This window comes from Hemitrygon akajei, chromosome 13 (assembly GCF_048418815.1).
Source record: "Hemitrygon akajei chromosome 13, sHemAka1.3, whole genome shotgun sequence".
In the NCBI taxonomy this organism is placed as follows: domain Eukaryota; kingdom Metazoa; phylum Chordata; class Chondrichthyes; order Myliobatiformes; family Dasyatidae; genus Hemitrygon; species Hemitrygon akajei.
In genome coordinates, this window is record NC_133136.1 from 13,761,663 (window position 1) to 13,782,368 (window position 20,706).

A 20,706-nucleotide genomic window follows, 5' to 3' on the forward strand; every position below is an offset into this window, starting at 1 on the left:
GAAAATTCAATCTTAAAATGTCAGCAAAGTTTATGGTGTAAGAAAATGTATCTACTCAGTGGCCACTTTTTTAGGTGTGGGTGTGGAACCCAGTGTGGTCTTCTGCTGCTGTAGCCTATCCACCTCAAAGTTTGACATGTATTATATTCAGAGATGATCTTCAGTACACCATTATTGTAGCACGTGATTATCAGAGTTACTGTCGCCTTCCTCTCAGCTTGAACCAGTCTGGATTTTACTCTGATCTCTCTCATTAACAGGCATTTACACCCACAGAACTGCTGCTCACTGCATGTATTTTTGTTTTTCACATCATTCTCTGTAAACTCTAGAGACTGTGTGTGGAAAATCCCAGGGGATCAGCAGCTTCTGAGATACTCAAACCACCCCATTTGGCACCAGCATTCATTTCACGGTCAAAGTCATTTAGATCACATATCTTCCCCATTTTGATGTTTTGTCTGAACCTCTTGACCAGGTCTGCATGTCTATGCATTGAGTTGCTGCCACATGATTGGCTCATCAGAAATTTGTATTAGTGAGCAGGTGTCCCTAATAAAGTAGCCTCTGAGTGTAAATGTAGTATTGGCAGTCATGAATGTTGTTTCATTTTGGGTTAGTTTAAATGCATTCTTCAGAAGTGCTTATTTTCAAAAGGATGGGAAAGCTGAAGGACCAGATGGGCTCTTTTGAAGCAATTCATTGACTTGTCTCAACAAACTGCAATTTAAAAAAAATCCCTAAAGCATTAAATTTTATATTTTATTTCTCTTTTTAGTTTGCATGTCTACAAATTGAGGGGCAGTCTCAGCAGGTACCTTTTCTATTAAGCAAGCTGTGTGAGTTTTGTTTGAAGCGGGATCTAGAGATGAAACGGGCTTGCCTCTGTCTCCTGAGACAAATAATAAAGGCTGTAAACAAAATAACACATATGGAAGTGTTGTAATTGAGGTTTGGATTATAAAATGCCTGGTGTCTCCTCTATTCAGAATATCCATTTTGAATATAATTTCATTTATAAAACAGCAAGATGTGACATGTTTCCCTGGTAGAGGAAAAAATTCTGAAAGGTCTCAGCTCAATGTCAATTGTACTCTTTTTTTTCCATAGATGCTGCCTGGCCTGCTGAGTTCCTCCCAGCATTTTGTGTGTGTTGCTTGGATTTCTAACATCTTCAGATTTTCTCTTGTTTGTGTGAGGATGGAGTTTTCTCCTGCCATCTGGAGCCATATTGCCAACAGCAACAACTTGTGAACACAGTTGTCATATTGCTGACTGTCCAACGCTTCAGCAGTCACAGATCCCTTGAGAGGACTGTCAGTTGAACACATGATGTTCAAGTACCTATGGCTGCATGCTTATAAGACCTTAAGATATAGGAGCAGAATTAGGTAATTTGGCCCATCGAGTCTGCTCTGCCATTTCCTCATGGCTGATCTATTTTTCTCTTTTAGCCCCAATCTCTTGCCTTCTCACTGTATTCCTTCATTCCCTCCCCAATGAAGAATCTGTCAACCTCTGGATTAAATATACCCAATGACTTGGCTCCACTGACTTGTCACAGTCGCCTGTGACAATGAATTCCACAGGTTCATTACTCTCTGGCTGAAGAAATTCTTTCTCATCTCTGTTTTAAAAGGGCGCCCCTCTATTCTTAGGCTGTGTCTTCTGGTCTCGGACTTCCCTACCATAGGAAACGTCCTCTCCATATCCTTCTTCAATTACAGTTTCTAAATCTGCCCCATTTTGTGAATAAAGAGAATTGGGTAAATTTATGAAGAAAAATGTTTGATTATGTGCTGTCACTATATCATGTGTTTATGACATTTCCTAGACTCCTGACCATATGGATTGCAGGTGAATCTAGGTTCAGAAGGCACAACCTCAATAGAGGGACTTCCATTTAGAAATGAGATGAGGAGGAATTTCTTTATTCAGAGGCTGGTGCATCTGTGGAATTCATTGCCATAGACAGTTTGGAGGTATTGGGTGTATTTAAAGCAGAGGTAGGTTCTTGATTAGTATAGGTGTCAAAGGATATGGGGAAAAGTCAGGAGAGTGGGTTTGAAAGGGATAATGATTCAACTGAGATGGAATGGTGGAGAAGATTTTGATCGGCTGAATAGCCTAATTCTGCTCCTATATCTTATGGTTATGGTCAGTCTCAGTCAGCATGGCCAAGTCAGGCTGAGGACCATTTTCCATGCTGTACAATGGTCATACATTGAGGTTCAAAAACATCTATGGGAATTCAGAGTAACACACAAATCGCTGGAGGACAGAAGATCTCTCCACAGATGCTGCCTGACTTGCTAAGGTCCTACAGCATTAGTCTGGATTTCCAGCATGTGCAGAATCCCATGTCAGTGAAAAATTATATTTTATATTAAACTGCACAAATGTTCAATTTCTTGCTCAAAGATAAACATACGAGACCAGAAGAGTAGTGTCTGCCTCTACCACAATCCCTGCCAGAGCATTCCATGCTTCTACCACACTCTGTGTATTTAAAAAAAAACTTGCCTCTGACATCACCCCTACACTTTCCTCCAATCACCTTAAAATTATGTCCCCTCATATTAGCCATTTATAGGGCGATTCAATGGGGTGATTGGCCTCATTTTGCCCGTCTATAAAAAGTCTCTGGCTGTCCACTCTCTGCCTCTTTAATCTTGTACACATCTATCAAGTTGCCTCTCATGCTCCTTTTCTCCAAAGGAAAAAGCCCTAGCTTGCTCAGCCTTTCCTCCTAAAACATGCCCTCTAATCCAGGTAGCATTCTGGTAAATCCCCTCTGCATGCTCTCTAAGCCTTCCAAATCTTTCCTATAGTGAAGCAACCAGAACTGAACACAATTCTCTAAGTGTGGTCTAACCTGGGTTTATAGTGCTGCTACAATACTTCACAGCTCTCAAATTTAATCCCTCGGCTAATGAATGCCAGCACATCAAATTTGTTGCATTCGGTATTCCTCAAGCAATTTGATTGCAATTAAACAGCAGTATGCATTATTCTCACACAAAAAAGTGTTCTTGCTACTGAGGAAGGCAAAATTCAGCCAGGCCAGCTTTAGTGCTGGGTGACCTTTTTTAAGTTTAAGTTTATTGTCATTCAACCATACATATGTATACAGCTAAACAAAACACCATTCCTCTGGGCCCGAGTTGCAAAGATGCAAAGTAGATCCAGGGAATGAGGTTGAGGAGGGGGGAAAAGATCAGCCATGATTGATTGGTGGAGTAGACTTGATAGGCTAAATGGCCTAATTCAGCTCCTATGTCTTATAGATTTATTATCAAAGTATGTATGCTATAGACAACACTGAGATTTGTCTTCCCACAGACAGCCATGAAACAAAGAAACACTATGGAACCAAACGGCCAACGCACAAAAAAAATTGTAAAAATGGCAAAAAAATGAGTGAAAAACACACTGAATATTAAACATCAAACCACAGAGCCTTTAAACAGTCTAGGAATGTTCAGTTTAGTACAGTTCAATTCAATTTAGCTCTGTGTTGTTTCTTGACTGTAGGCTCTAGAGTTAGTCTGCCCCAATCAAAATAGCAATATAAAAGAAAAGAGAAATCAGAAACGCATAACGTGAACTGCAGAGTCCAATCCACAAATACGCTGATTCAAACCTTGCCTGGGACCCAAGCCTCCGGCTGCATTGTGAGAAGGAAAGAGACAAGTCAAATTCGGGCAGGTCCCTCAGCGGTGGCAAGGGATGGGGGAGAGGGAGACCTGTAAAACACAGTACATATAATTACAATCCAGCACATACAGTTACCTACAAAATAATATTGGCATCAGTCATTGAGGATATGATCTGAAAGTTGACATAAAGTGTGAGGTGCATGTTTATGTAGGGCAGAATACTGGATCTCATCTGGTCAGTTGGTGAGAGATAAACTGCCAGCCACATGCAGATACACAACATCAAATTACATTTATTTGGACCCTACCTTTGATAACTGCCAATTTGCCTCCTGGCATTAACCAGATAAAATTTGACAAAGATATCACAGCAGCTGCCTTAAAATTTTGTAAATAGGAAGCTTCTTAAGGAATATCTTCAAAGCAGGAAAGGATCAGAATCAGGTTTATTATCACTGCCATGTGACATGAAATTTGTTAACAGCAGCAGCAGTTCAATGCAGTACATAATATAGAAGAAAAACAACAACAAAATAATAAATAAGTAAATCAATTACAGTATATGTATATTGAATAGATTAAAAATTGTGCAAAAAACCAGAAATACTATGTACTGTATTAAAAAAAGTGAGGTAGTGTCCAAGGGTTCAATGTCCATTGAGGAATCAGATGGCAGAGGGGAAGAAGCTGTTCCTGAATCGCTGAGTGTGTGCCCTCAGGCTTCTGTACCTCCTGCCTAATGGTAACAGTGAGAAAAGGGCATGCCCTGGTTATTGGAGGTCTTTAATAATGGATGCTGCCTTCTGAGACACCGCTCCTTGAAGATGTCCTGGGTACTTTGTAGGTTAGTACCCAAGATGGAGCCAACTAAATTTACAAACCTCTGCAGCTTCTTTCAGTCCGGTGCAGTAGCCCCCCACCCCCCACACCAGACAGTGATGCAGTCTGTCAGAATGCTCTCCATGGTACAACTATAGATGTTTTTGAGTGTATTTGTTGACATAGCTAATATCTTCAAACTTTAATGAAGTATAGCAGTTGTCTTGCCTTCTTTATAACTACATCGATATGTTAGGACCAGGTTAGATCCTCAGAGATCTTGACACCCAGGAACCTGAAACTGCTCACTCTCTCCACTTCTGATTCCTCTGTGAGGATTGGCATGTGTTCCTTCGTTTTATCCTTCCTGAAGTCCACAATCAGCTCTTTCGTCTTACTGATGTTGAGCGCCAGGTTGTTGCTGCGACATCACACCGCTAGTTGGCATATCTCATTTCTGTATGACTTCATCTCCACCTGAGATTCTACCAACAATGGTTGTGTTGAGCCTGTGAGACTTATGAAACAGTAGCAGGGTAGTGCAGTGGTCAAATCTTATGATCTGAATACTTATTGCTAGCAAACCACCTCTACACCACTTGCAAAGCCTCCACATCTTTCCTATTAAAGGGCAACCAGAAATGTATGCAATACTCCAGATGTGGTCTAACTAGAGTTTTCTAAAGCTGTAACATAACATCTTGACCTTTGAATTCAAAGTCTCAACTATTAAAGTCAAGCCATACGCAGCCTTCGTCACACTATAAACTTGGGCGGCTTTTTACAGGGAGGTATGCAGCTGGTCCCCAAGATCTGTCTGTGCATCAACTTTATTAAGGGCACTCCTATTAACTCCTTTTATGTTTAATATCCCGAAGTGCAGCATGCTACACTTGCTCGGATTAAACTCCATCTGCCATATCTCTGCCTATATTTGTTGAGCTATATTCCTCTTTATCTTTGGCAGTCTTCTACACTGTCCACAATGCCGCCAGTGTTTGTGTCATCTGTAGTCTTACTAACCCACTCATCCACATTATCTGTCTAAGAGGACCACAACCTTGTCATAGGATTTGGAGGATTGCATACCTAAATGATCCAGAGAGCTATGTTGGCTGGAGTCAGGGCCTTGTTCTTTGACTCTTGGTAGGGTTACTCTAAAGGTTAGAGTAAGAGTGGTCTACCAGGTTTGGGGATTCAGCTCAGGACTAGCAACCCAGAGTAGTCAAAAAAAGTTGTTACAGTACCATCAATGAAGAATCCTTGGGCAGACAGGGATGGAGGGCCTTCATTGCTGCCCTCAATGCCAGCAGCATAACAGGTGGTAACTACTCAACCATGTTATCATCCAAGTCATTTGTAAATATTGACAACAGTATAGGTCCAAGTACAAATCTGTGTGGAACACTAGTCATTACAGAATTAAAACCATAGTGAGATCCATTGAGCAATACCTTCTGTCTTCCATGGACAAGCCAATTCTGAATCCAAATAGTCAAGTCAGTCTGCATGCCAGGCGTCTTAATTTATCGGACTGAGTCCTGTGATTTCTCTCTTACATGCCCATCCTTTTGCCACTTAGCTTGGCAAAGAGATTATTTACCATGGCTAGTGAACCTTCTAGCAGATCTTTGGGATGTGAGAGTATCTGACAGAAACTCTAGTCATTTGGAGAACGTGCAAAGTGCACACATGCAACACTTGAGGTTGAACTGGAAGTTTGGCCCTTAGAACTGTGACATAACCGTGGTAATGAGTCAGCTCTTCGGGACTGAGAGGAAAGGACATTTCTTCACTTCAGAGGATGGTAAATGTTTGGAATTCTCTCCCCAAGATGTCTAGAGGCTCGACCATCATCAACTCAAGAATGCAGATGATGGATTTTTGGAATGTAAGAGAATTCAAATATATGATGTAAGAGTCTGGTCCAGAATTCCATTATGGCTTTTTAAAAAAAAATCAAACTCGTGCTCCTCCCTGTAACCTTTGACAGACAGACATACTTTATTGATCCCAAGGGAAATTGGGTTTCGTTACAGTCGCACCAACCAAGGATAGTGTAGAAATATAGCAATATAAAACCATACATAAATAATAAGTAAATAATGCCAAGTGGAAATTAGTCCAGGACCAGCCTATTGGCTCAGGTTGTCTGACACTCCGAGGGAGGAGTTGTAAAGTTTGATGGCCACAGGCAGGAATGACTTCCTATGACGCTCAATGTTGCATCTCGGTGGAATGAGTCTCTGGCTGAACGTACTCCTGTGCCTAACCAGTACATTATGGAGTGGATGGGAGACATTGTCCAAGATGGCATGCAACTTGGACAGCATCCTCTTTTCAGACACCACCATCAGAGAGTCCATTTCCACCCCCACAACATCACTGGCCTTACAAATGAGTTTGTTGATTCTGTTGGTGTCTGCTACCCTCAATATTAACCCCAATATTAATCACAAACCTATCAATCTCTGCCTTAAATACACCCAATGACTTGGCTTCTATTGCACTCTGAGTCATAGAGCACTGCAGCATGGAAACAGGCATTTGGTCCATCTAGTCCGTTCTTAACCTTTATTCTGCCTAGTCCCATCTAACCACATCTGGCACATAGCCCTTCATACCCTTCCAGTCCATGTACTTACCAAATTTTTCTTAAATGTTGAAATCGAACCTACATCCACCACTGCAGCTGACAGCTCATTTCACATTCACACCACCATCTGAGTGAAGAAGATCCCCCTCAGCTTCCCCTTAAATATTTCACTTTTCACCCTTAACTGATGGCATCTAGTTTTAGTGTGATCCAAACTCCCTGCTTGCACTAGCCCTACCTATATCTCTCAATTTTATGTGCCTCTATCATATCTCCCCATATTCTCTGATGCTGCAGCTCTGTGCCAATATATTCCATATACTTATTGCCATTTGCCTGAAGGTATTCATCATAATCTTAGTTTAAAAGAAACATTCCTTTATTCTGAGACTACCTTTTGATCCTACAAATGGATACGTCCCTTCCATGTCCACTCTATCCAGGCCTTTCAGTATCTGGTAGGTTTCAATGAGATTCCCTCCCCCCCCAATACTTCTGAACTTCTTCAAGTACAGGCTTAATGGTCCTCAAAGATCTAAACCTTTCATTCCTATGATCACTCTTGTGAATCTCCTCTGAAATCCCCTCCAGGGCCAGCACACCCTCTCTTAGATATTGCTCTCAATATTCCATTGAAGGATTAGAAGTTAGCATAAGAAAGTGGCACTGGGATACATTTAGTAGCCACTTTATTAGGTACCTCCGGTACCAAAAAAAAAAGTGGCCACTGGCTGTTTGTCTATGGTCTTCTGCTGCTGTAGTCCTTCCATTTCAAGGTTTGATGTTTTGTGTGTTTCAGAGGTGCTCTTCTGCACACCATAGTTGTACCATTGGTTATTGGAGTTACTATCACCTTCCTGGCAGCTTGAACCAGTCTGACCATTCTCCTCTATTTTCTCTCAGTAACAAGACATTTTTGCCCACAGAACTACAGTTCATTGGACGTTTGTTGTTTTTCTCAGCATTCTGTGTAAATGTATGTGAAAATTGCAGGAGATCAGCAGTTTCTGAGTTACTGGCACTAACAATCATTCCACGGTGAAAGCCACTTAGGTCACATTTGGTCCTGCATTCAGACATTAGGTTTGAACAACAACTGAATCTCTTGACCATGTCTGCATGCTTTTATGTATTAAGTTGCTGCCACATGATTGGCTGATGAGATTGATGCATTAGCAAGCGGATGTATCTGATAAGGTGGCCACTGTGCATAAATGAGCCAAGATCTTGAAAGTGGCAGAGAAAGCACCATGTTGGGTTGCCCAATTCTGTTTCTATTTCTTCATCATATGTGGCTGTGACTGGATGGATCGTGGCAGCTGCAGAGTGCCAGTGTACCTTTTAGCATTGGTACAGGAAGGTGGTGTCTTCAAACAGGCTGCAATGAGGCAGAAGAAGATGAGGAAAAATTAATTAGCAACCATATGTGTTTTTAAAGGGAAGCAGAGTTCTCAAAACAATGTTCAGTTGTTGAATTTAAACCCTCAGGTTACATGGTTACACAATCACTTTTGAAGCCACTGCACAAAAACAGTTTATTTTTGGAAATGATGTAAGGGAAGGAAATTGCTATGCACACAAAATGTCCAGGGCAGCTGAAATTCTTTGTCCCGTTTTCACTTTACATATCAATGGTGGTCTATACAGTGATTATTGGTAACATTCAAAATGGATTTACATGCTTTTCTCCTCTTCTCTGAAGGCACTGAATCCAACACGGAAGTAATTGCACGGATACCGTTTAGCCTGCAGGATCCCGGCATTGTTCAGGTATATACCAAGTCAGTAAGTGTCCATTCTACCTATTCTTCTGATTACTGAGTACCAAATGCCTCGTATTCCAGAATGGCCTTGTGAGTCCTAAACCTTACCTAATTTGGTAACCAAATATGTGCTGGTGCCACAGATTTAAGCTTTTATAATCCCAGCAGTGCTATAGAGAGGAAATCCGCACAGTTTATTTTCCCTCCTAACCTGAAGGTGCCTGTTGCTTGTCGTCCTGTTAATTCAGTTGACCAGAGTCAGGCGCTTGTCTCTAATAAATGAGATTTGTGTGTTCTACTATAAGATCACTATGGCATTTGTGTGTGTTTGTCGCATAACACAACATCTCTAGTTTTGGAAAACCTGGCTTGATAGTAAAAGTTAAAAATTCATCACCAGTTCATAAAATTGCTCAGATTCAGACTGATTTATTTATCATATGTACATCAAAGCATACGGTGAAATGTGTCATTTGCCTGAACAAGCAGGATGTGCTGGGAGCAGCTCACAAATACCACCACACATTCTCAGCAGAGCAACACAGAACACAACAGAAACAGAATACAATGAGTAAAATAACAGCAGCAAAACAAGCCCTGTACCCATCATTCAGGTCATGCTCCCTTCTCGCTGCTGCTATCAGGAAGAAAGTACAGGAGTTGCAGGACCCACACTGCCAGGTTTAGGAATAATTATTACCCCTCAGCCATCAGACTCTTGAACCAGAGGGGATAACTTCACTCGCCCCATCACCAAACTGTTCTCACAACCCATGGACTCATTTTCTAGGACTCTTCGTCTTATGATCTGAATGCTTGCTTGCTTGCTTGCTTGCTTGCTTGCTTGCTTATTTATTTATTTATTTATTTATTTATTTATTTATTTATTTAATTTATTTAATTTATGTATGTTTTTTTCTCCTTTCCATATTTACACAGTTTGTTGATATTTTTTACACATTGGTTGTTTGTCCTGCTGAGAGTGGTCATTCCTTGATTCTATTGTGTTTCTTGTATTTACTGTAAATACTTGCAAGAAAATGAATCTCTGTGGTGTATATGGTGAAATATACAGTATGTACTTTGATAATAAATTTATTTTGAACTTTGTGCCTACCTCCCATCCACCCTCTCATACGCATGCACAGTTCTCTAACCCCAGGACAGACCATCTTTGGCCTCCAGCCTCCAGTGGACTTAGACTCACAGATATCAGGCCTTTGCCTTCCCCACTGGCCCCACAGAGATCAGCGGACTTGGGGCTCTGGTCATTGGTCCTCAACTTTCAGACTTTTAAAAATTTTTTATTTTTATTTATTTATTAAGTTTTAGAAAATTACAAAAAATAAATGTGATGATAAAATAGTGAGAAAAATAATATTAACCCTCCCCCCTCCCCTTAACCCTCCCCCCCCAACCCTTATCTAAAGAAAGAAAAAAAAGAGAAAGATTGCCTGGATATCGAAGGATCCCCACATGCTCCATGGAGTTCAAAATAATTTTAATATTTATTTTTACTTTCCCCAATTACTTTATAATTTTATCTTCAAAGGACCTATGTATTTAATCCTATCTTTTGTAAGTATGGGAACCAAATTTTCAAAAATATATCATATTCATTTCTTAGATTGTATGTAATTTTTTCAAGTGGAATACAACTATGTGTTTCATTATTCCAACAATCCATAGTTAAATATAAATCAGATTTCCAAGTAACTGTGATAACTTTTTTGGCTACTGCCAATGCAATTTTTATAAATTTTTTCTGATACTTATACAATTCAAGTTTCGGTATTGTCCCTTCAATGTCTCCTAATAAAAATAATACTGGACTATGTGGGAGTTGTACTCCAGTAATTTGTTCCAATAAAAGTCTTAGATTTATCCAAAATGGTTGAATTTTAAAACAAGACCAAGTAGAATGTAAAAAAGTACCAATTTCTTGATTACATCGTAAACATTGGTCAGACATATTTAAATTTACCGGTAATCTATTTATTTTCTGTGGTGTTATATATAATTGATGTAAAAAATTATATTGTATTAATCTAAGTCAAACATTTATTGTATTTCTCATACTATCAGATCATAATCTTGACCAGTTTTTTCCATCAATTTTAACATTCAAATCAGATTCCCATTTTTGTCTTGATTTATGAATTCCTGATTTAATTGTCTGTTTTTGAATCAAATTATACATACAAGATGTAAATTTTTTAATTTTTTCTTTTTGAATTAATATTTCTATTTCACTAGGTTTTGGCATCAACATTATTTGTCCCAGCTTTTCTCGTAAATAAGCCTTTAATTGAAAATTACAGAAAAGAGTGTTATTTGATATTTGATATTTTTTAATTGATCAAACGACATCAATATACCTCCTTCAAAACAATCACCTATATATTTAATCCCCTTTTGGAACCAATTATATAAAAGTTTATTATCCATTGTAAAAGGAATAAGCCTATTTTGAATTAAAGTTCTTTTTGCTAATAAAGATTTCTTTATCTCATCGTCCATATTTACCTTATTCCATAAATCAATCAAGTGTCTTAATATAGGAGATTCTTTTTTTTCCCGTATCCATTTGGATTCCCATTTATATATAAAATCTTCTGGTATGTTTTCTCCTATCTTATCTAATTCTATTCTAATCCATGCCGGTTTTTCTTCATCAAAAAAAGACGCAATAAATCTAAGTTGATTTGCTTTATAATAATTCTTAAAATTTGGAAGTTGTAACCCTCCTAAATCAAATTTACATGTCAATTTCTCCAATGATATTCTTGACATCTTTCCTTTCCAAAGAAATTTCCTTACATATCTATTCAGTTCTTGAAAAAACTTCTGTGGTAATTGTATTGGTAAAGTTTGGAATAAATATTGCAATATAGGAAATATATTCATTTTTACAGCATTAACTCTACCTATTAATGTTATTGGTAACATCATCCATTTATCAAGATCCTCTTTTATTCTTTTTAATAATGGCAAATAATTTTGTTTATATAGATTTTTTACATCATTATCAACTCTAATACCTAAATATTTTATCCCATTTATTGACCATCGAAATTGAGTTACTAGTCGACATTGATTATAATTTCCTTTGGTAAGGGGTAAAATTTCACTTTTATCCCAATTTACTTTATACCCTGATACTTTCCCATATTCTTCCAATCTGAAAGATAATCTTTGCAAAGATTGCAATGGGTTTGTTAAATAAATCAAAACATCATCAGCAAATAAATTAATCTTATATTCTTCTTGATTAACTCTAAAGCCCCCAATGTCTGAATCTGTTCTAATTAATTCAGCTAATGGTTCTATTGCCAATACAAATAAAGCAGGTGATAATGGGCAAACTTTCAGACTTCTGATTGACCTTCAGGCTTTGTTCTTCAGTATTGAACTCAGGACTTGCCAATTACTTGGCCTCGAGTATTCTCTGCTTACTCTTCTGCTTGCAATTAAATAAAAAAACTCTACTGTAAGATCTCACAAATCTGAGCTCTGTGATGGAATGAGATTACCCGATTGCAAAATTCAGCACTGTTCCTGAAGCCATCATGTAACAATGTAACATCCCCACTGACGCTGAGCAGTCCTTGGGCAATAGAGAGTCATAGAGCACTTCAACATCTAGTCTGTTCTGAACTTATTTTTCCTACCTTGTTCCACTGACCTGTACTTGGACCATAGCCATTCATACCTCAGCCATGTACTTAAAAGATGAAAGATTAGCTTGATTTGTCATCCGTACATCAAAACTTATTCAAAACAATGCAACAAATGCATTGTTGCTGTAGTATCAGATCAACGAGGTGTGTGGTGGGGGCAGCCCCCAAGTGTCACCATACTTCCATTGCAAACACATTATGCCCACGACTCACCAGCCCCAAATACATGTCCTTGGAAACTTGACTGCTCAAAGTGACAAAGTCGCATTCATCATCAGTCTGTCCTGGTCCAGCCACATAGATGACATGGTCAAGAAAGCTCACGAGTACCTCTACTAACTCAGGAGGTTGAAAGAAATTTAGTCTGGCCATAAGACTTTAAGACATGGGTGTTTTAGCCCATTTAGTGTGCTCCACCATTTCATCATTGCTGATTTATTATCCCCCTCAACCTCATTCTCCTGCCTTCTCCCCATAATCTTTGATGTCCTTACTAATCAAGAACCTATCAACCTCTGCTGTAAATATACCCAATAACTTGACCACCACAGATAGTCTGTGGCATTGAATTCCGCAGACGCAACACCCTCTAGCTAGAGAAGTTTCTCCCTGTCTCTATTCTAAAGGGGACGTTCTTCTATTCTGAGGCTATGTTCTCTAGAAGACAGTAGATGTCAAAGTGTCAGGAACATACAGAAGGCCAAAGTAGGTGGGTGACGTAAGTGTTTTTCTGTGGTTGCATTAGCACGTGATGAAGAACTTCTGCATGTTTGTTCTTGCAGAAACGTGGCTCCAGGACAACATCCTGTGCACCACCAATCTATAGGCTGTGACACTCCGGGATTTGGGTTATATTATTTATTTTTTGTAACTATCTATGTTTTACTGCTATTGTAATTATATGTGTCTTGTGCTGTGTGTGACTGTTGGTATGGTGTTTTGTACCTTGGCCCCAGAGGAACGCTGTTTTGTATGCTTGTATTCCTGTGTATGGTTGAATGACAATTAAATTTGAACTTAAAGGAGACCACCACCTCACAAATGTTGCCCCAACTGTGGCAATATCTGCAGGACATGTCCACCATTTGTCCAGCATCTCCAGAAGCATGGGGCTGGAGTGGAGACGTCATCCTCGATCCTGAGGGTTTGCCAAAGAAGAGGAAATGGAGACAAGCAAAATTTAACATTTGATATGAATGGGATAGGCAAACATTGCTAAAGGAAATCAATTGAAAAGAGGTTAACCTTTTCAGCACTTTCGATTTCCTCTTGGTCATAACAAGTTGTGATATTAAGGACCTCTTGTCTTCTTCAATTATTAAAATCTCTTAAGATTGCATTGCGCCATCAAATAACAATCATGGATTGTTTAGGGATGTTTAATGGCTGGTTAATCTGGCTTGGTGTCCATAGAGCAGCCTTTGCCTGCTGATCCACTTGCTACCAAAAATGATTCAACTCTGCAATCTATCATAAATGTAAACTTCAGCTAAAAATCTATTTTGATCAAATTACAAGTCCAGGGATATAACAATAAATTCAACTTTTCTCCTCCAGAATTATCAAGTTTTAACATGAGCTTGTTTACAGCCCATGACTTTGGCTTTTGCATAGGTGTAAAACCAAACCTTCGACATCAGCAATTCTCAGCTTGTAGGTTGCATGCATCCAATGTACACTCTGCTCCTAGGGCTGTTTTAACAGTTAACGTATTTGCCTTTTCTCAGTTTCAAGTATGCTGAGTAGAGAAGTTGGAAAGGATGACAAAATATGAATTAGTGGGGAGATATGTTCAGATAACAGATGTGAAACTACATTTAAATGGGGACATGGAAATTGAGTTGTGTAATTGCAGCCTATGTTGAAATCTGAAGGAATGACCCATTGTGACAAATATGTTGAGAATCATTTCTTTATATCCTCTAGGATAGGGGAATTGTGGATTTGGTAATGTGCCACCCTTCAGTAATCATGCTCGTGAACCCTTCACCTCAGCACTGCACACAAAATGCTGGTGGAACACAGCAGGCCAGGCAGCATCTATAGGGAGGTGCTGTCGACGTTTCGGGCCGAGACCCTTCGTCAGGACTAACTGAAAGACAGTAAGAGATTTGAAAGTAGTGGGGGGAGGGGGAAATGCGAAATGATAAGAGAAGACTGGAGGGGGTGGGATGAAGCTAAGAGCTGGAAAGGTGATTGGCAAAAGTGATACAGAGCTGGAGAAGGGAAAGGATCATGGGACGGGAGGCTTCGGGAGAAAGAAAGGAGGGGGGGTGGTTTATATACCGGCTGGGTAGCCTCCAACCTGATGGCAAGAACGTTGACTTCTCTAACTTCTGTTAATGCCCCTCCTCCCCTTCTTACCCCATCCCTGACATATTCAGTTGCTTGCCTGTTCTCCATCTCCCTCTGGTGTTACCCCCCCTCCTTTCTTTTTCCTGAGACCTCCCATCCCATGATCCTTTCCCTTCTCCAGCTCTGTATCACTTTTGCCAATCACCTTTCCAGCTCTTAGCTTCATCCCACCCCCCGGAATCCGGTCTTCTCCTATCATTTCGCATTTCCCCACTCCCCCCATTTGAAAGAGATTTCAAATCTCTTACTATCTTTCCTTTCGGTTAGTCCTGATGAAGGGTCTTGGCCTGAAACGTCGACAGCGCTTCTCCCTATAGATGCTGCCTGGCCTGCTGTGTTCCACCAGCATTTTGTGTCTGTTGTTGTTTGAATTTCCAGCATCTGCAGATTTCCTCAAGTGAGACCTCAGCACTGATCTGTTTCCACAACCTATGGACTCACTTTCAGGGTCTCTCCAACATTTTCTCATTCTGCTTCTCTCTTTTTCTCTTTTTTTGTATTTGTATATTGGTTGTTTGTCCCTCTCTGTGTGTATATAGTTTTTCATTGATTCTACTGTGTTTCCTTGTATCTGTTGTCAGTTTCTGCAAGAGAATGAATCTCAGGGTTGTATATTGGGACATATATGTACTTCGATAATAGATTTACTTTAAGCACTGTTGCCAGGCTAGGAACTGAGTGCTCTTGATGTAATGCTACACACCTATACTAGGAATAGAATTTCATAACATTTAGATGGCTAAAATTTAAAACTTGCATGATAAGTAAATTAAATAATGTCATTGCCTTAGTTAACTGCCTCCTTCAATAAGATGGCTCTCTTTAAAATGTACAACATTGTTACTTTAGTTTTAAGTATCACCAAAACTTTCTTAAGTTTAAAAAAAACTACTTATAGAACCTTCTGAATATTCGTCTTACTAAATGAAGTTACTTGTTTGAATTGCTTTAAGTCTGGAGAAAATGACCATTTAACATTGTAGCAGAAAAGCCTCTATAAAAATTGTCATTTTTTTTAATCAATGATAACTTTATCTCTTACCATAAGAGATATGCAGATGCCAGAAATCTTGAGCAACTGACATTCACACTCACAAAATGCTGGGGGAGCTCTGCAGGTAATGGAGGGGAATAAACAGTTGGCATATTAGGCCAAGACCCTTCATCAGGATTGGAAAGGAAGAGGACAGCTAGCAGAAGTGGGGAGAGGGGAAGGAATAAAGCTAGCAGGTGATAGGTGAGTGGAATGGTGGGTGAGTGGGGAGGTGTGATGAAGCTAGGAGGTGATAGGTGGAAGGGGTGAAGGGCTGAAGAAGGAGGAATTGAATAGGAGAGGATGGTGGACCATGGAAGGAAGGAAAGGAGAAAGGGAACCAGAGGGAGGTGATGGGCAGATGAGGAGAAAAGGAGTGAGAGGGTAACTAGAATGGGGGTTTGTCTACCCTATGTGCGTCTCTCATAATTTTATAAATGTCTATCTGGTCTCCTGTCAGCCTCTGTCATTACAGAGAGAAGATCCCAAGTTTGTCCATCCTTTCCTTTCCAGGTCGCAACTTGGGAAGCCCCTTTTACACCCTTTTCAGATTTCCCACATCCTTCCTGTAATAGGGGAACCAGAATTGTACACAATTCTCCAAACCTTCTTGCCATCAGATTTCTGAACCTTAGATAAACACTATCTCTCTACTCCTCTTTAGCTCTATCTATTTATGTATCTATACATTTCTTTATTGATTGTAACTTACAGTAATTTTTAGTCTTGCACTATATTGCCACAAAGCCAATTGCACAACATATCAGTGATAATAAACGTGATTTGAATTTTACGTGACTTAATCACAGTTTTAAAGATTAGATTTACATGTACATTGAAACACACAGTGAAATGCGTCGTCTGAGTCAACAACCAACATAGTTCGAGAACAGCTGGCAAGTGTCGCCCGGCTTCTGGTGCCAACCTACTAACCCTAATCTATAATCGTTGGAATGTGGGAGTGTACCAAAGCACCCAGAGGAAACCCATGTGGTCGCGGGGAGAATGCACAGACTCCTTACAGACAGCAGTGGCAATTGAACCCAGATTGCTTGCACTGTATGTGACGTTTTGTAGGGCTGCACCCCGACTTCCTCATTCTGATACTGTCTCAACCAACAAAGGCAAGCTCACTACTTTACCACCCTACTTACTTGCATGGCCACTTTCTGGGAGCTCTGGACTTGGACCCCATGGACCCTCTGTACTTAAAGTATAAACAGTCAGCAATGAGATATAAAGGGAGTAATTATATCCTATTGCTATTCATTTGTTGAATGAGTAACACCCTGGTAGGGAGCCATGGCATAAAAAAGGTTGGGAGCCCCTGTTTTAAACAAAAATGAGGCCTGATATCAGTCTGAATGATAGACCTCTGCTGAACTCTTCAACTGCTCTTTCTTTATTTCACTTCTGATTGAGAAAATGAAAGTGAAACTAGAAATCACCTGGTGTTTGTGGCTGTACTATCATCTTTTACATCAGGTTCTTTGGGTGTTGAAAATACATTGATTGAAAACTGATGCCCCTGCAGCATTCATCGTGCTGTGGGTTTTCAGCCAGAGTTGCCAGAGCTGTGGTGTGCAGTGTAACCAGAGCTGTGACATGGATGAATGGTATCATGGCTGAAAACTATTTAGCTGGCCCCAGACTGCCTGAATTCAGTCTGATTTTTTATTGAAAGAGGCACCATCCTAAATGTGACATCAACGTGTTGTTTCTCACTATATTACCAGCTTGGTGCACAACATCTAATTGTTCCTCAGAACATAATTGTTTTTGTGAACGGATGTCCATTTCACCCCCCTCCCACCAACCAGAACAGCTGCTTACGTAACAAAGCAGTTGTGAACTTTTTTATATCTAAAACTAAAAGGACCTTAGGCAAATTCCTCTTCGATATTTATTTTGGATGAGTTTGGAAAGAGGAATTGTGAATGGTCTTCATAGAAGTATAAGGTTAATCTTGTTGACACTGAGATTTTACATTTGTGCTGTGCCAGCTAAAGAGTGCTAGGTGCAATTTTGGATTAACCCTTTGTTAGCTGTAATAGTTCAGATTAGAAAACGGGTCTGAAACAACAAACAATATTTTTTCATTGAAGGACTCCAATCTGTTTATTCTTGGAATGCCCTGGCATGGAAACACCAATGTCTTTGAACAGAAAATCCTACTAAAAGTGGTGGATACGGCCCATCCTATCATGGGTAAAGCCCTCCCCACCTTGAGCGCATCTACATGGATTGTAGTCACGGGAAAGGAGCATCCATCATCAAGGACCCCTATCTTCCAGGCCATGTTCTCTTCTTGCTGCTGCCAACAGGAAGGAGTTACAAGAACCTCAGGACCCACACCTCCAGGTTCAGGAACAGTTATTACCCCTCACCCACCAGACTCTTGAACCAAGGGGGATAGCTTCACTTGCCCCATCACTGAACTGTTCCCGCAATCTATGGACTCACTTTCAAGGACTCTTCATCCCATGTTCTCAATATTTATTGCTTATTTATTATTATTATTTCTTTTTTGTATTTGCTGTATCTGTGCAGTTTGTTCTCTTTTGCACATTGGTTGTTTGTCTTGGATGCATTCTATCATTGATTCTATTACATTTCTTGGATTTACTGCATATGCCACAAGAAAATGAATCTCAGGGTTGTATATGGTGACAAATATGCACCTTGATAATAAAACATACTTTGAACATTGAACTTTTAACAAGACCTGGGTTTCAGCACCTAAGTTACAGGGAAAGGTTGAACAAATTAGGTCTTTATTCTTTGGAGCGTAGAAGGTTGAGGGGGGCTTGATAGAGGAGTTTAAAATTATGAGGGAGATAGATAGAGTTGACGTGGATAGGCTTTTTCCATTGAGAGTAGGGGAGATTCAAACAAGAGGACATGAGTTTAGAGTTAGGGGGCAAAAGTTTAAGGGTAACACGAGGGGGAATTTCTTTACTCAGGGAGTGGTAGCTGTGTGGAACGAGCTTCCAGTAGAAGTGGTAGAGGCAGGTTCGGTATTGTCATTTAAAGTAAAATTGGATAGGTATATGGATAGGAAAGGAATGGAGGGTTATGGGCTGAGTGCAGGTCAGTGGGACTAGGTGAGAGTAAGCGTTCGGCACAGACTAGAAGGGCCGAGATGGCCTGCTTCCATGCTGTAATTGTTATATGGTTTATAGATCATAAGATTAGGATGAAAGGTGAAATATTTAAGAGGAACATGAGAGGGAACTTCTTCACTAGCGTGGAACGAGTTTCCAGCGGAAGTGGTGGACGTGGATTCAAATGCAAAGTGATTAAGAGAAGTTTGCGTTAAGTATAGTCAGTTGGGGGTAGATGAAACTTAACAAAAAAACAGATTGGCATGGACTAGATGGGCTAAAGAATCTTGTTCTGTTCTGCAGTGCTCTATGACTACATTTTTACGTTAGTTGTGCTTGAGCAGATTTGGGCATTAGCTGTATTGTGGGTCGAAGTCCCAGTTCAGAGACAGGGCGTATGTAGCTAATTCTGACACTTCGATATGCTCTAGTGGAGGAATCATTTCTTGGATGAGATATTAAACTGAAACCTTGTTTTGCTTAATGACAAACATTAAAGATCTCATGTTACAATTCAAACAGGGCCAGGGAATTCTCATTGTATCCTGGCCAACATTCATTCTTGAGAAGAGAGTTCAACACGCCTTGTTTCCTACTGTACTCAGTACTTTATAGAGTCATAGAAAACTATAGCATAGAGGCCCTTCGACTCATCTAGTCCATGCAGAATCATTTAATCTCCCTCATCCCATCAACCTGTACCTGGACCATAACCATCCACTAAACTATTCAGACTTCTCTTAAACATTGAAATAAAAATCGCATTCCCCACTTGTACTGGCAGTTCATCCCACACTCTCACCACCCTCTGAGTGAAGAAGCTTCCACTTAAACATTTCACCTTTCACGCTTAATTATTTCAAAGAGCAAACACGAGGAAATCTGAGGAAGGGTCTTGGCCCGAAACGTCGACAGCGCTTCTCCCTATAGATGCTGCCTAGCCTGCTGTGTTCTACCAGCATTTTGTGTGTGTTATGTTACGTCCGTGGCCCCCTCCTTTTTGAGAATCGCAAGATCACTATTAAGTCAGTTCAGGAGACCCAGGAAATGAGAGAAAGACATGCAGAATCCACAAAGAGTTTGGAATGTGTCCTGGCCTCCGAAAGGCGGAACCATGGATAACGGCTATTGTCTCTTGGAGACGGGATTGTGTATTGAATACTGTACGATGCATCGAAGCCCCCAGGCAATGAACTGAGGGGGGGGTTGGTGGAGGGATTGCATCATCCCAACCTGATTGACATCTGAGACCCTGTGAGTCAGGATAAAAGAGGGTCTGGGGAACAGCCCCTTCAGACGCACCAGAAGAAATGCTAGAACTCCTGTAACAGCGAAAGCCAGTGGAACCAGCCCACGTGCGTCCTTTTCCATTTGCCTCGGAATTGGTGGGTCTTGCCACGGAAGCACGGCTTTAACTAACCTCGAAGGGGAAATCAGTCCCCCAACGACTCTCGAAGGATTGACATCATAAAAGGAATGGGCAAGTTAAACCTCCGTCTTTCTCTCCAACCAAAAAGGCTGCAGCCTACAGCTTGACTGAACTAAAGTGACTTTTATATTTCCATCGGACAATACATTATCCCCTAGACAACGATAGAGCTATTTCTTATTGATTATTATTATACCAGCGCTTTTAGATTTAGTATTGACGACGTATATTATCTGTGTTTGCATTGATATTATTTTTGTGTATTTTT

At 40.1% G+C, this 20,706-nt stretch overlaps 1 protein-coding gene across 2 annotated transcripts in view; it reads left to right on the top strand.

Moving 5' to 3' along the window:
• znf532 (zinc finger protein 532) overlaps nucleotides 1–20,706 on the top strand; it is a 175,843-nt gene that overhangs the window by 26,187 nt on the left and 128,950 nt on the right. For both annotated transcript variants that reach the window (XM_073064175.1, XM_073064174.1), the window contains one exon: nucleotides 8,777–8,859. The gene's annotated coding sequence lies outside the window, so the exon portion shown is untranslated. The remainder of the gene's footprint in view (nucleotides 1–8,776; nucleotides 8,860–20,706) is intronic.